Source organism: Gorilla gorilla, chromosome 7, assembly GCF_029281585.2.
Source record: "Gorilla gorilla gorilla isolate KB3781 chromosome 7, NHGRI_mGorGor1-v2.1_pri, whole genome shotgun sequence".
In the NCBI taxonomy this organism is placed as follows: Eukaryota; Metazoa; Chordata; class Mammalia; order Primates; family Hominidae; genus Gorilla; species Gorilla gorilla.
Genome location: NC_073231.2, coordinates 149,471,871 through 149,486,952, shown reverse-complemented (window position 1 = coordinate 149,486,952; position 15,082 = coordinate 149,471,871). Strand labels below are relative to the sequence as shown.

Sequence of the window (15,082 nt, the reverse complement as noted above, 5' to 3'; positions counted from 1 at the left end):
GCAGCCCAAGACCAGCTTCTCAGGAGGCGAGGATCCAGGGGAAGTAAATACCGTGAGGGCCAAACTTCACCTCTTTCTGCGCCGCAGAGAAGTGGGGAAGCGGCGCGCTGTGGAGTTTTTTGGTTTTCGGGTTTTGGTTTTTTTAAGACAGGGTCTCGCTCTGTCGCCCAGGCTGCAGTGCAGTGGCGCGATCTCGGCTCACTGCAGCCTCGACCTCCCGGGCTCAGGTGGTCCTCCCATCTCGGCCTCCCAAAGTGCTGGGACCAGAGGCGCGCGCCACCGCGCCGGCTCATTGATTCTTGGTAGACATTACTCACTGCTAGAATGAGTCACAGTCCGAAATAATCAAAATAATTACATTCCCCTGCCCCCCCACCAAAAGAAACATTATATTCGTATTTTGGGTTTTCTTTTTCCATTTTTCTGCTAGCACTGAGGAAACTTGTTTACCTAAATTGTTAGATAGGATTGGGAGGAATTTTGTTTTAGCAATGACGCTCAATTTATTTTTATTTTTATTTTTTGAGATGGAGTCTCGCTCTGTCACCAGGCTGGAGTGCTGGAATGCAGTGGCGTGATCTCTGCTCACTGCAACCTACTACGGCTCCCTGATTCAAGCGATTCTCCTGCCTCGGCCTCTGGAGTAGCTGGGATTACAGGCATGCGCCACCACGCACAGCTAATTTTTGTATTTTTAGTAGAGACAGAGTTTCACCTTGTTGGCCAGGATGGTCTTGATCTCCTGACCTCGTGATCCACCCGCCTTGGCCTCCCAAAGTGCTGGGATTACAGGCGTGAGCCGCTGTGCCCAGCCGACGCTCAATTTCTTTAGCTCTTTCTGACTTATATGCAAAAAACATGACAGCAGTTTATCACCAAGTGTCCTTAATGACCACTTGAATAGGTCCTTTTTAAATTTTGACAGAAGCAAACAAAGAATTAGAAGTAACCTAAAGTGCAAAACTACATTAAGCCTTTCCCAGCCAATAAATTCACTTACTTTCTTAAAATCAACTGCAGAGTTTTGAATTGTCCCTTTGATGAGGAGGACAGCCCAGGTACCAAGGCCAGGTACCAGGGTGAATAAAGGAAGAGAAGCAACGTGGGAAAAGGAGCTGTGGCCAAGGGGGACACGCTAGGCGCGTGCCCTCATCCAAGGACCACCTACAGGAATTCCAGGGCAGAATCCATGTGGAACTCCTGCTGTGATTCTCCAGGGGCTCCCCAGCTCTTGGAAAGGCTTCTGTGTTCCAGGGGTGTGTGTGAAAGCCCTACATTGAGCGACCCCACCTTTCATCCAGGCCCGGAGACCTCGGCTGCTGCAACCCTATTGCCAGCTTACCATGGGACCCAGCTCTTAAGGCGAGAAGGGCTTGGGGCCTCTTCCCCACAGGGCTTACAGACCTTTCAGCCTCCCTGTCCGCAGGCCCAAAGAGCTTGAGAACACCACCTGAGTAGGTTGTCACAGATCAAAATCTGCCTTGTACACCTGACGCCTGCCACTTCAACCCCACCAACAGCTAACACATGGCTGCAGCTTGGCACTTAATACTTTTCTTTTTTTTTTTTTCTTTGAGGCACAGTCTCTCTCTGTCACCCAGGCTGGAGTGCAGTGGCACGATCTCGGCTCACTGCAAGCTCTGCCTCCCAGGTTTATGCCATTCTCCTGCCTCAGCCTCCCGAGTAGCTGGGACTACAGGCGCCCGCCACCATGCCCGGCTAATTTTTTGTTTTTTAGTACAGACAGGGTTTCACCGTGTTAGCCAGGATGTTCTCGATCTCCTGACCTCGTGATCCACCCGCCTCGGCCTTCCAAAGTGCTGCGATTACAGGCCTGAGCCACCGTGCCTGGCTGGCACTTAATACTTTGAGTTTACTTGTTTGGTACTGATTGTCCCTGCCAGTAGAAAGGAAGCTCCATAAGGTCAGGGACCCCCGTCTCGTTCCATGTCTAGCCCAGTGCCTGGCCCCTGTGGACCTCAGCAACTGTGGTGGATGCTGCGATGAGAGGCCCCGGGAGACCCCTCCAGTGACAGGCTGGGTGTCCCAGTTGTTCAGGGTGTGGTAAGCGGCCTTCAGCCATCAGCTGCAACTCGCCAGGATCACACCCTTCCCTGGGACAGCCCACATTGCAAAGTCCTGGACATCCTGGTCCAACCGAGGACAGCCCTGAGGACCACTTCTGTGGCAGAGCTTCCTGTGGGGGACCAGTAGCTGCTGTGCTTGATGGCATCACAGCCCCAGTCCTGCCTCTTGTGTCTTCCCCTCCACAGGTCCAACACCACTCTGTGAAAGTCTGCTCCCCACCTAGGAGCCCCATCGAGCCACAGCAGCCTTGCCAGGTGACTTCTAATATTATGTCCATTTTATAGATGAGGAAACAGAAATAGGGAAGCCGCTCACCTAAGGCATCAGCCAGGACATGCTGGAGGAGGCCTCAGATGTGGCCATCTGCCTCCAAAGCCCTTGACCTAGAGCGAGTACAAAGCCAAAACCAAAGAGTGTGGCTGGAAGGCAAAAGGCCCGAGGGGAGGCTGCCGTGCAAGATGAGGCTGGTGCTGTTGCCATAACCAGAGCTCAAGAAAGGAAAGCTGTCCAAAGAAACTGCATTCAGCCAGAAAGGGAATTTGTAGGGATTTGAGGGGACGGAGCCATTCTGAAGACAAAGCAGAAATTCTGATAAAAGATCCCAAAACATAGTTTCAAGCTATCTGGGATGTGGGGTTTAGGAAAACAGGCCATGGGTGGTCTTGGTGCGGGAGCAAGCACAAAACTGTCTGGGAAATGTCCCTGAGGAAGGCCACTGTGTCTTCGGGCCATGAGCAGAGCTTTCCTGCTTTGGGCGAATGGAGTCTGGGGACAAGTTGATGACAATGGAGGGCTGAAGACAGCTTGGGAATTAGTCTTTCCGAGATAACTACTGGGTGGGGCAGATTGTGTGGTCCCGGTCCAAGCCACACAGGAAGCCCACACTGGCTTCTGAGCAGGAGTGTAACAAAAGCCAGATGACACTGGAAAGACACGTTGGCTGCGTGGTGACCACAGAGGACAGGGTGAGGACGGTGGCAATGGCAGCCACACAGCAGAGCACCTGGGGTGAGACTGGACCGAGCCAGGAAGAGGCAGGGACCGGCTCTGAAGGCCGAGGGAGGGTTCACAGGAGGGTGGGGAGTGGGCAGGAAGCTGACATCCATGGTGACGCAGGGTGGGGCAGGTGGGAGAAAGGTGAAAGAAGAACAGAAGGTCACTTTGGGATGTAAGTTTGAGACCTTGCTGCTAAGTGAGGCCAACAAATTAAAAGATTTTTAAAATCTGCTGGTAGCTGGAGAAGGACCCGAGACATGCAGATGGGAGTTGTGGCAGTAGTGGCCATCTTGAGGGACAGACACCGGGAGAAAACGAGTGATACGTGCAAGGAGGGGCATCGCTGAGCCCACACAGGACTCGAGATGGATGAGACAGAGGCGGACTCAGGTGCCTGCAGGTGGAGAGAGAAGGTAGGGGTGGCCTGGAGGCAGGTCTCTTCTGACTATCACAAAGCACATCCAAAAGTAAATGATGCCAGGTGCGGTGGCTCTCGCCTATAATCCCAGCACTCTGGGAGGCTGAAGTGGGCGGATCAGCTGGACCAACATGATGAAACCTCGTCTCTACTAAGAATACAAAAATTAGCTGGGTGTGGTGGCACGCGCCTGTAATCCCAGCTACTTGGGAGGCTGAGGTAGGAGAATTGCTTGAACCTGGAAGGTGGAGGTTGCAGTGAGCCAAGATCATGCCATTGCACTAGAGCCTGGGCAACAAGAGTGGAACTCTGTCTCTAAAAAAGAAAAAAAGAAAATGAGGTAGGAGGTGGAGCTCAACTCCGGAGGCGGGGCTTGGACATGGGACCAAACTGAGGACTAGCTAAAACAGGTCCAGGGCAGAAGAGCCTCCTGTAAGGCACACCCATCAGTGTGCCATATCAGTTTATCATTGCCATGGCAACACCGGAAGCTACCGCCTCTTTCCATGGCAACAAGACAATGCAGAACTTACCAAGCTAATTCTAGAAATTTCTTTCTTTTTTTTTTTTGAGACAGGGTCTCACTCTGTTGCCCAGGCTGGAGTGCAATGGCGTGATCTCGGCTCACTGCAGCCTCTGCCCCCAGGGTTCAAGTGATTCCCCTGCCTCAGCTTCCTAAGTAGTGGGACCACAGGCATGCGCTACCACACCTGGCTAATATTTGTATTTTTAGTAGAGATGGGTTTCACCATGTTGGCCAGGCTGGTCTCGAACCCCTGACCTCAGGTGATCTGCCTGCCTTGGCCTCCCAGAGTGCTGGGATTACAGGCATGAGCCACCTCACCTGGCCTAATTCTAGAAATTTCTGCATAAGCTACCCCTTAATTTGCATGTGATTAAAAGTGGATATACATGGGACTGCAGAAGTGCCTCTGAGCTGCTTCCCTGGGCTCACTGCCTACGGGGTAGCCCTGCTCTGCAAGGAGCAGTCCCTCTGCTGCTGCAGTACACGCCACTTCAATCAAAGGTGCTTTGAGCACCATAGGCTCGCTCTTGAATTCTTTCCTGGGCAATGTGGGCTAAGCCACAATTTTGGGGCTCGCCTGCCCTTCATCAAAAATATTTTTTTAAAAGAGCTCTGGCCGGGCGCGGTGGCTCACGCCTGTAATCCCAGCACTTTGGGAGGCTGAGGTGGGCGGATCACCTGAGGTCAGGAGTTCAAGACCAGCCTGGCTAACATGGTGAAACCCCATCTCTACTAAAAATACAAAATTAGCTGGGTGTGGTGGCGCACACCTATAATCCCAGCTACTTGGGAGGCTGGGGCAGGAGAATCGCTTGAACCCAGGAGGCAGAGGTTGCAGTGAGACAAGATCACGCCTTTGCACTCCAACCTGGGCGACAGAGTGAGACTCCATATCCAAAAAAAAAACAAACAAAACTCTGTGGTTAAAAGCCAGCTTAACTGAAAGCTGAGGTTCAAGCTCCTCCCTCCTCTGCTGTCTTGGTATCACAAGATGTCCAATGTCTCAGACCCCTTAAGGAACACAGAAAAAGGCGGCACTCACACCCTTTTGGGTCATCCTGTGGAGGCTGAAGAGTCATGGACAGGGTCCTCTCAGGTCTAAAACTCTGCTCTCTTTGTATTGTATCACCTGATCTCTTTGGCTTTGGGGGGCACCAGAGATTACTTTGTTTTTTGTTTTGTTTTGTTTCTTTTATTTTTTATTTTTTGAGATGGAGTCTGGCTCTGTCGCCCAGGCTAGAGTGCAATGGCATGGTCTCAGCTCACTGCACCCTCCATCTCCCGGGTTCAAGCGATTCTCCCACTTCAGTCTCCTGAGTAGCTGGGATTACAGGCAACCACGACCACGCCAGGCTACTTTTTGTATTTTTGTAGAGACGGGGTTTCACCATGTTAGCCAGGCTGGTCTTGAACTCCTGACCTCAGTTGATCCACCAGCCTCGACCTCCCAAAGTGCTAGGATTACAGCTGTGAACCACTGCACCTGGACACCAGAGATTACTTTGTACTGTGAGACACTACGTGCTTTTGCGTGTGTGATGGCTAGTTAGTCATAGGTGAGAGCTGCAGTTTTGGAGGTGGCTGACAGCAGTGGTCTGCAGTGAGTGTTAATTACACAGGGGGCTGTGCACTTTTGGAGGTGGCCAACAGCAGTGGTTCACAGTGAGTGTGTGTGTGTGTGTGTGTTGTGTTGTTTTGTTTTGTTTGAGACGGAGTCTCGATGTGTCGCCCAGGCTGGAGTGCAGTGGCACGATCTCAGCTCACTGCAACCTCTGCCTCAGGTTCAAGCAATTCTCCTGTCTCAGCCTCCCGAGTAACTGGGACTACAGGCACCCGCCACCACGCCAGCTAATTTTTGTATTTTTAGTAGAGACGGGTTTCACCATATTGGTCAGGCTGGTCTCGAACTCCTGACCTCAGGTGATCTACCGGTCTCGGCCTCCCAAAGTGCTGGGATTACAGGCATGAGCCACTGCACCCGGCGTCTCGTTCTGTTGCCCAGGCTGGAGTGCAGTAGTGTGATCTTGGCTCACTGCAACCTCCGCCTCCCAGGTTCAAGCAGTTCTTCTACCTCAGTCTCCCGAGTAGCTAGGATTACAGGCGCCTTCCACCATACCCGGCTAATTTTTTTATATTTTTGGTAGAGGCTGGGTTTCACCATGTTGCCCAGGGTGGTCTCCAACTCCTGACCTTGTGAACCACCCACCTCAGCCTCCCAAAGTGTTGGGATTACAGGCATGAGCCACCACACCTGGCCAATTTTTTTTCTTTTACATAAGAGAATTTTGTGTGGTCAAAATAATGGGGGAAGGAAAAAAATTTTGGTCCTAATACAGAATGCCAATATAAAAAGGAAGTATAGGCTAAAACTGGAGGTGTAGTGAGTTGTACAAGGTTTGTGGAAGATTAATCTTGTGAAAAGAATTTTCTGGCTAGACTCAGTGGCTCACACCTGTAATCCCAGCACTTTGGGAGGCCAAGGTGGGAGGACTGCTTGAGCTCAGGACTTCAAGATAAGCCTGGGCAACATAGCAAGACCTCATCTCTACTAAAAATCCAAAGAATTAGCCAGGTATGGTGGCACATGCCTGTAGTCCTAGCTACTCAAAAGGCTGAGGCAGGAGGATTGCTTGAGCCTAGGAGTTCAAGGCTGCAGTGAGCCACGTTCACGCCACTGCACTCCAGCCCGGGCAACAGAGTGAGCCACGTTGACGCCACTGCACTCCAGCCTGGGCAATAGAGTGAGCCACGTTCACGCCACTGCACTCCAGCCTGGGCAACAGAGTGAGCCACGTTCACGCCACTGTACTCCAGCCTGGGCAACAGAGTGAGACCTTGTCCCAAAAAAAATAAGAGGCCAACATGGGTGAAACCCCGTATCTACTAAAAATACAAAAATTAGCCGGGCATGATGGTGCACCCTGTAATCCCAGCTACTCGGGAGGCTGAGACAAGAGAATCGCTTGAACCTGAGAGGCGGAGATTACAGTGAGCTGAGATCACGCCACTGCACTCTAGCCTGGCGACAGAGCAAGACTCCATCTCAAAAAAAAAAAAGAAAAGAAAAGAAAAAAGTGTGTGTGATCAAGATGGCTAAAATTAGAAGGGGATCATTTGGTTTTACTAAAAATTGAGCATTAATATACAAAGCACACAGATGCAGAGCCAAAGTCTGGGCACTGTGTTGGAATAACAGTTTTCCTGGAGCATTGATCCGCTCTTTAATAGAATGTTGTAAAAGGTTATAAAATGTTTTTGGAAATCTTATCTTCTGTGATAAAAACTGAAATCGGATAGATATGTTTATAAAGTATATTAAAATTAACTTTAGGGGCCGGGCACGATAGCTCACACCTGTAATCCCAGCACTTTGGGAGGCCAAGGCGGGCGGATCACCTGAGGTCAGGAGTTCAAGACCAGCCTGGCCAACATGGTGAATGAAACCCTGTCTCTACTAAAAATACAAAAATTAGCCAGGCATTGAGGCAGGCACATGTAATCCCAGCTACTCGGGAGGCTGAGGCAGGAGAATCACTTGAACCCAGGAGAATCACTTGAACCCAGGAGATGGAGGTTGCAGTGAGCCGCGATCATGCCACTACACTCCAGCTTGAGTGACAGAGTAAGACTCTGTCTCAAAAAAAAAAAAATTATCTTTAGTATTAGTAGTATACTGATGCAAAGATAAAAATTGGTTTTCTCTTTAGAGAAAGATTATTGGAGGTATTAATAAGAAATCATTTAAAATGGTTTACCTTTGGAGTAAAAAAACAGAGGGACTGGCCACAGTGGCTTACACCTGTAATCCCAGCACTTTGGGAGGCCAAGGCAGGCAGATCACTTGAGGTCAGGAGTTTGAGACCAGCCTGGCCAACATGGTGAAGCTCTGTCTCTACTAAAAATACAAAAATTAGCTGGGCATGGTGCCAGGGCCTGCAATCCCAGCTACTTGGGAAGCTGAGGCAGGAGAATTGCTTGAACCCAGGAGGCAGAGGTTGCAGTGAGCTGAGATGGTGCCACTGCACTCCAGCTTCGGCCACAGAGCGAGACTCCATCTCAAAAACAAAAAAGTTAATTAATTAAATTAAAATTTAAAAATACAAAAAATGTCATGTAATACATCGACTCTCCTGAAGTTGCCTACATCCCCCTGCATCTCCCCTGTGCTGAGAGTGTCAGAGCTTCTAGATCTCCCTGGGTTTAGCGTAGATATTTAGTTTTCTTTCCTGGGATGGCCCTGTGCATGGAAGATATTTGTCCACCTTTTCTCCTGTTCATCGGCCTGTGGTCCATTGATTCACAGGCTCAGGTATCAAATGCTCAGAGGGTGGAGGGGAAGTTCTCCCTCCCTGTCAGGGCACTCATCCGCACAGGCAGGATGTGTATGCAGGCCTGCAGACACCTCGGGGGGCTGCCTCACCTAACTGCCACAAAACAACGCCAGGTTATTGTCCTGTAGTTCTAGAAGCTAAACGTTCAAAATCAGGATGTCAGTAGCACTGTGCTCCCTCCAAAGGATCTAGAGAGGAATCTTTGCAGCCTCTTCCCGATTCTGGGGATGGCCGGCAATCCTTGGCACTCTCTGGCTGTAGCGGCATCTCTCCAACAGCTGCCTCTATCATCACGGAGCCGTCTTCTCCGTGTCCAGATTTCCTCTCTTTATAAGAATATCGGACTGGGCGCGGTGGCTCAAGCCTGTAATCCCAGCACTTTGGGAGGCCGAGGCGGGCGGATCACGAGGTCAGGAGATGCAGACCATCCTGGCTAAAACGGTGAAACCCCGTCTCTAGTAAAAATACAAAAAAAACGGGCGAGATGGCAGGTGCCTGTAGTCCCAGCTACTCAGGAGGCTGAGGCAGGAGAATGGCGTGAACCCCGGGGGGCGGAGCCTGCAGTGAGCCGAGATCATGCCACTGCACTCCAGCCTGGGCGACAGCGAGACTCCGTCTCAAAAAAAAAAAAAAAAAAAATATCGGGCCCGGCACAGTGGCTTACGCCTGTAATCCCAGCACTTTGGGAGGCCGAGGCGGGCGGATCACCTGAGGTCGGGAGTTCAAGACCAGCCTGACCAATATGGAGAAACCCCATCTCCCCATCTCTACTAAAAATACAAAAACTTAGCCGGGCGTGGCGGCGCATGCCTGTAATCCCAGCACTTTGGGAGGCCGAGGCAGGCGGATTGCCTGAGCTCAGGAGTTTGAGAGCAGCCTGGGCAACACGGTGAGACTCTGTCTCTACTAAAATACAAAAAGTGAGCCGGGCGTGGCAGCATGCGCCTGTAATCCCAGCTACACTGGAGGCTGGGGCAGGAGAATTGCTTGAACCCGAGAGGTGGAGGTTGCACTGAGCCAAGATCGCGTCATTGCATTCCAGCCAGGGCGACAGCGAGACTCTGTCTCAAAAAAAAAAAAAAAAAAAAAAAGACCAGGCGCGGTGGCTCATGCTTGTAATCCCAGCACTTTGGGAGGCCAAGGCAGGCGGATCACGAGGTCAGGAGATCAAGACCATCCTGGCTACAGTGAAACCTCGTTTCTACTAGAACTACAAAAAATTAGCCGGGCGTGGTGGCAGGCGCCTATAGTCCCAGCTACTCGGGAAGCTGAGGCAGGAGAATGGCGTGAACCTGGGAGGCGGAGGTTGCAGTGAGCCAAGATGGCACCAGTGCACTCCAGCCTGGGCGACAGAGGTAGACTCTGTCTCAGAAAAAAAAAAAAAAAAATCAGTCACTGGATTTGGGCCCACCCTACCTCCATATGACCTCATGTTAACTTGATGACATCTGCAAAGACCCCATTCCCAAAAAGGTCACCTTCACCAGTAAGTTGGGGGTTAGGACTTGAATATAGCTTTTTGGTTGACGTAATTCAACCCACAGCACTGCCTTTTTCATTCCATGTTATGTTTTTTGAGATTTTTGAGATTTGCCAATAAATGAAGCTATAAATTATCAGTGAAAATAAATAATTCAAAATCTAAGCTGTTGAAACTCTAATTATTTTAAGCCTTAAAAGAATGATTATGAGACGAGGCCCGGTGGCTCATGCCTGTAATCCCAGCACTTTGAGAGGCTGATGGGGGTGGATCACTTGAGGTTAGGGGTTCAAGACCAGGCTGGCCAACGTGGTGAAACCCTGTCTCTACTAAAAGTACAAAAATTAGCCGGGTGTGGTGGTGTGTGCCTCTAGTCCCAGCTACTTGGGAGGCTGAGGCAGGAGAATTGTTTGAACCTGGGAGGCAGAGGTTGCAGTGAGCTGAGATCACGCCATTGCACTCCAGCCTGGGCGACAGAGCAAGACTCCATCTCAAAAAAAAAAAAAAAAAAGAATGCTTATGGACCTGAGTCATGTGACAGACAGTTGTATGTAACCTAGGCAACTAGAACCTTTTTTTTCTCTGATTTTAGATTAAGCCTTCTTCCTTGCATGCATTGTTTCGTAAAAGGCTGTAAATGGCTGAAGGGCACCAGGGAAGAGCCCTTGCCTCTCCAATGTTGACTTTCACTGTAGATTAACCTCCTTCTTACCTGCCTCAGACAAAGGCTTCATGGCTCTCAAGTTGTATTAAGATGGAATGTTAAATATACTCTTTTAAGTTAGAAAGGAAATAAAAACAAGCTGTAGGGAAAAGAAAACACACTGAAACCAACTAATTAATTTGTTGTACCTCTTAAACCAGGCTTGTATAGAAAATTTTGTAATCCAGGTAAACGTCTTTGTTTTCTGTCTCTAATAAGCAAGAACTTAACTTTTAACTTTGGAACTGATATGGTTTGGCTGTGTCCCCACCCAAATCTCATCTGGAATTCCCACGTGTTGTAGGAGGAACCTGGTAGGAGGTAATTGAATCTCAGGGGCAGGTCTTTCCTGTGCTGTTCTGGTGATAGTGAGTACGGCTCACAGGATCTGATGGTTATATGAAGGGGAGTTTCCCTGCACAAGCTCTCTTGCCTGCCACCATATGAGACATGCCTTTCACCTTCCATCATGATTGTGAGGCCTCCCCAGCCACATGGAACTGTAAGTCCAATAAACCTCTTTCTTTTGTAAATTGCCCAGTCTTGGGTATGTCTTTATCAGCAGTGTGAAAGCAGACTAATACAGGAACACTGAACCCATTTCTCTGCAGTCAGTGTCTCCTAGGTAGCTATTCCCAGCTTTTTGCTTGAATAAACTCTAAAACTAATTCTGGGTTGGGCATGGTGGGTCAGGCCTGTAATCCCAGCACTTTGGAAGGCGAAGGCAGGAGGACTGCTTGAGTCCAGGAGTTTGAGGCCAGCCTAGGCAAAATAGGGAGACCTCGGCTGGGTGCAGTGGCTCATGCCTGTAATCCCAGCACTTTGGGAGGCCGAGGCGGGCAGATCATGAGGTCAGGAGATCGAGACCATCCTGGCTAACATGGTGAAACCCCATCTCTACTAAAAATACAAAAATTAGCCAGACACGGTGGCGGGCATCTGTAGTCCCAGCTACTCGGGAGGCTGAGGCAGGAGAATGGTGTGAACCCGGGAGGCGGAGCTTGCAGTGAGCCGAGATCGTGCCACTGCACTCCAGCCTGGGCGATAGAGTGAGACTCCATCTCAAAAAAAAAAAAAAAATAGACCTCATCTTTACAAAAAAATGCAAGAATTAGCTGGGTGTGGTGGTGCACACCCCTAGTTCCAGCTACTCAGGAGGCCAAGGTAGAAGGATTGCTTGGACCCAGGAGGCCAAAGATTCAGTGAGCCATGATTGGCCACTGCACTCCAGTGGGCAGTTGAATTTTTGTTTTGTTTTGTTCTGGGACAGGGTCTAGCAATAGAGCAAGACCCTGCCTCAAAACAAAATAATACAAAACTGATTCTGGGCCAGGCGCAGTGGCTCACGCCTATAATCCCAGCACTTTGGGAGGCCAAGGCAGGCAGACCACCTGAGGTCAGGAGTTTGAGACCAACCTGACCAACATGGAGAAACCCGTCTCTACAAAAAAAAAAAAAAAAAAATTAGCCATGTTGGTGCATGTCTGTAATCCCAGCTACTCAGGTGGCTGAGGCAGGAGAATCACTTGAACCCAGGAGGCAGAGGTTGCGGTGAGCCGAGAGCACGCCATTGAACTCCAGCCTGGGCAGCAAGAGCAAAACTCCATCTCAAAACAAAACGACACAAAAAAACTGATTCTAACCTTTTGATTACTTCAGGCTGACATATCCATTTTCACAGAAAAATAGTTCTGGTATCAACATCACTTATCCATCCATTCTCCTGTCCAGGCCGTCAGTGCTGTCTGCATCTTTTTGCTTTACCGCAGGGCTGCTGTGGAATTCCTGCGCCGTCTCCCAGTGCACACACAGGACACCCTCTCTGGTAGACTCTGGGAGCATCGCTGCTGTGCAGACAGGGATCGGTCTGCGACTCTGCAAGGGGAACCATCTGTCTCGTAGTGTCTGTGCCATCTGTAGCCCTGCGTCCTCACCAACCCTAGGCACCATCTGATGGTTAAATGGGCAAATCTGGTGGATATAAAACGCTGTTTTTGTGGTTTTAGGGTTTTTTTACTCCCCTCTCCCTCTCTTTGTGGTTTTAATTTGTATTTCCGCCGGACATAGTGGTTCACACCTGTCATCCCAGCACTTTGAGAGTTAATTAATTAACTTCCTTCACCATATTGGCCAGGCTGGTCTTGAACTCCTGACCTCGTGATCTGCCCGCCTCAGCCTCCCAAAGTGCTGGGATTACAGGCGTGAGCCACTGCACCTGGCCGATTGGGTTTTTTTGTTTGATTTGAGACAGGGTCTCACTCTGTCGCCCAGGCTGGAGTGCAGTGGTGTAATCGTAGCTCACTGCAGCCTCGACCTCCTGGGCTCAAGTGATCCTCCCACCTCAGCCTCCCAGGTAGCTGGACCCACAGGCATGCAACACCATATCCAGCTAATTTTTTTTTTTTTGAAACGGAGTCCCACTCTGTTGCCCCTGCTGGAGTGCAGTGGCACAACCTCAGCTCACTGCAACCTCTACCTCCCGGGTTCAAGCAATTCTCATGCCTCAGCCTCCTGAGTAGCTGGGATTACAGGCGCCCCTCACCATGCCTGGCTAATTTGTTTTTGTATTTTTAGTAGAGACAGGGTTTTACCATGTTGGCCAGGATGGTCTCGAACTCCTGACCTCAGGTGATCTGCCCACCTCAGCCTCCCAAAATGCTGGGATTACAAGGGTTAGCCACCGTGCCTGGCCTCTGGCTAATTTTTTATTTTTTGTAGAGATGGGGTCTCACTATGTTGGCCAGGCTTGTCTCAAACTTCTGGTCTCAAGGGTGATACCTCCACCTCGCAAAGCACTGTGATTACAGGCGTGAATTACTGGCCTGGCACATTGTTTTAATTTGTTACTAAGAGATGTGGATTCAACTGCACATCTGAGACCAGTGATATTCCTTATAAGAGGGATCCCCAACCCCCAGGCTATGGACCAGTTCCAGTCTGTGGCCTGTTAGGAACTGGGCCACATAGCAGGAGGTGAGGCCAGGCGAGTAAGCATTTCAGCTTGAACTCTGCCTCCTCTGGTATCAGTGGTGGCATCAGATTCTCATCGGAGCACCAACCCTATTGTGAACTGTGCAGACAAGGGATCTAGGTTGTGCGCTCCTTATGAGAATCCAATGCCTGAGCATCTGAGGTGGAACAGTTTCGTCCTGAAACCACCCCCGCCCTGGTCCATGGAAAAATTGTCTTCCACAAAACCAGTCCCCGGTGCCAAAAAGGCTGTGGACCGCTGCCTTAAAACAATTCAAAATTACATATGCTATTATTATCTCTTCTTTTTCTTAAGAGACAAGTTCTCACTCCGTCCCCAGGCTAGAGTGCCGTGGCACAATCACAGCTCACTACAGCTTCAAACTCCTGGGCTCAAGGGATCCTCCTGCTTTAGCCTCCCAAAGGTGCTGGGATTGTAGGCATGAGCCACCGCGCCCGGCCCAATATTTCTTAAGTTCGCCCAAAGATGGAACATCTTGAAGAAATCTGGATCCGTTTTGACCTTGAACCCTTCCCTGCTTGGACACAGAATAGGAATAGTGACTTGTCAAAAGCATCAGATACAATGTAGACAGGATTTGAGAAGCTCTAAGAGAGGAGAGAAATGGTGTAGGATACCCAGATGAATACCTAATTGTCTTTCATGGGAAACAAAATTAATTTTGAATTTTCACTGCCACAGCTATTTGATACGAACTGTAGGTCATTAATAATGTTAGAGAAAGCTCATCAAAACCCAAGCAGAAAGACGGACAAATTCACTTTCGAAAGGATTTTAAAACACATTTCTTTAATTTCAGAGAAAATATTTTTCTAAATTGAAAAACTGCACATGAAATACACAAGAGTGGCATACCAATAAAATATGGGAAATTGGCACAAAAATGTTTGTATGACTATGAAGGAGAAAATTCTCACATAAATAATCCTAAGGTAATTTTAGCATAAAGGATTTTCTGACTGTTAGAGATTAAGGTATAGGGCCAATCAAAGAGAGATGTGACCAGACGGACTATCTTCCTGCTCTTTTTCTTTTTGTTTACAATACTCCAGCATTGGGAATTCTGAAGGAGCATGAGAAAGACTGTTGCTGTAAGACATGGCGCTATCTATGGCCTGAATGTTTGTTATCTGTTGAAATCCTAACCCCGAAGGTGATGGTATGAGGAGGTGAGGACTTTGGGATGGGATGACTGCTCTCATAAAGGAGGCTAGAGAAAGGCTCCTGGCCCTTTCCAGCAGGCGAGGACACAGATGCCATCTTGAACCAGGAAGTGGCCGCACCAGACACGGAATCTGCCAGCACCTGGTTCCTGCACTTCCCAACCTCCAGATCTGTGAGAAATAAATTTCTGTTGTTTACAGCCATCCACTCTGTGCTTCAGAGACCTGAACAGACTAAGACAGATGGTGAGCAGTGCTCTATAAAGGTGGTGATTATAAAGTGAAATTAAACATTATATATAAAAATCCATGACTGGCTGGGTGCAGTGGTTCACACCTGTAATCCCAACACTTTCGGAGGCTGAAGCAAGCGGATCACCCGAGG

At 49.4% G+C, this 15,082-nt stretch overlaps 1 long non-coding RNA gene across 1 annotated transcript; it reads left to right on the top strand.

Moving 5' to 3' along the window:
- The first annotated feature begins 1,741 nt into the window (after positions 1-1,741).
- Positions 1,742-14,973, top strand: LOC134759047 (uncharacterized). Its single transcript, XR_010134904.1, has 3 exons — positions 1,742-2,342; positions 3,323-3,497; positions 14,587-14,973. It is a non-coding gene; the product is annotated as an uncharacterized lncRNA (long non-coding RNA).
- The last annotated feature ends 109 nt before the right edge of the window (positions 14,974-15,082 follow it).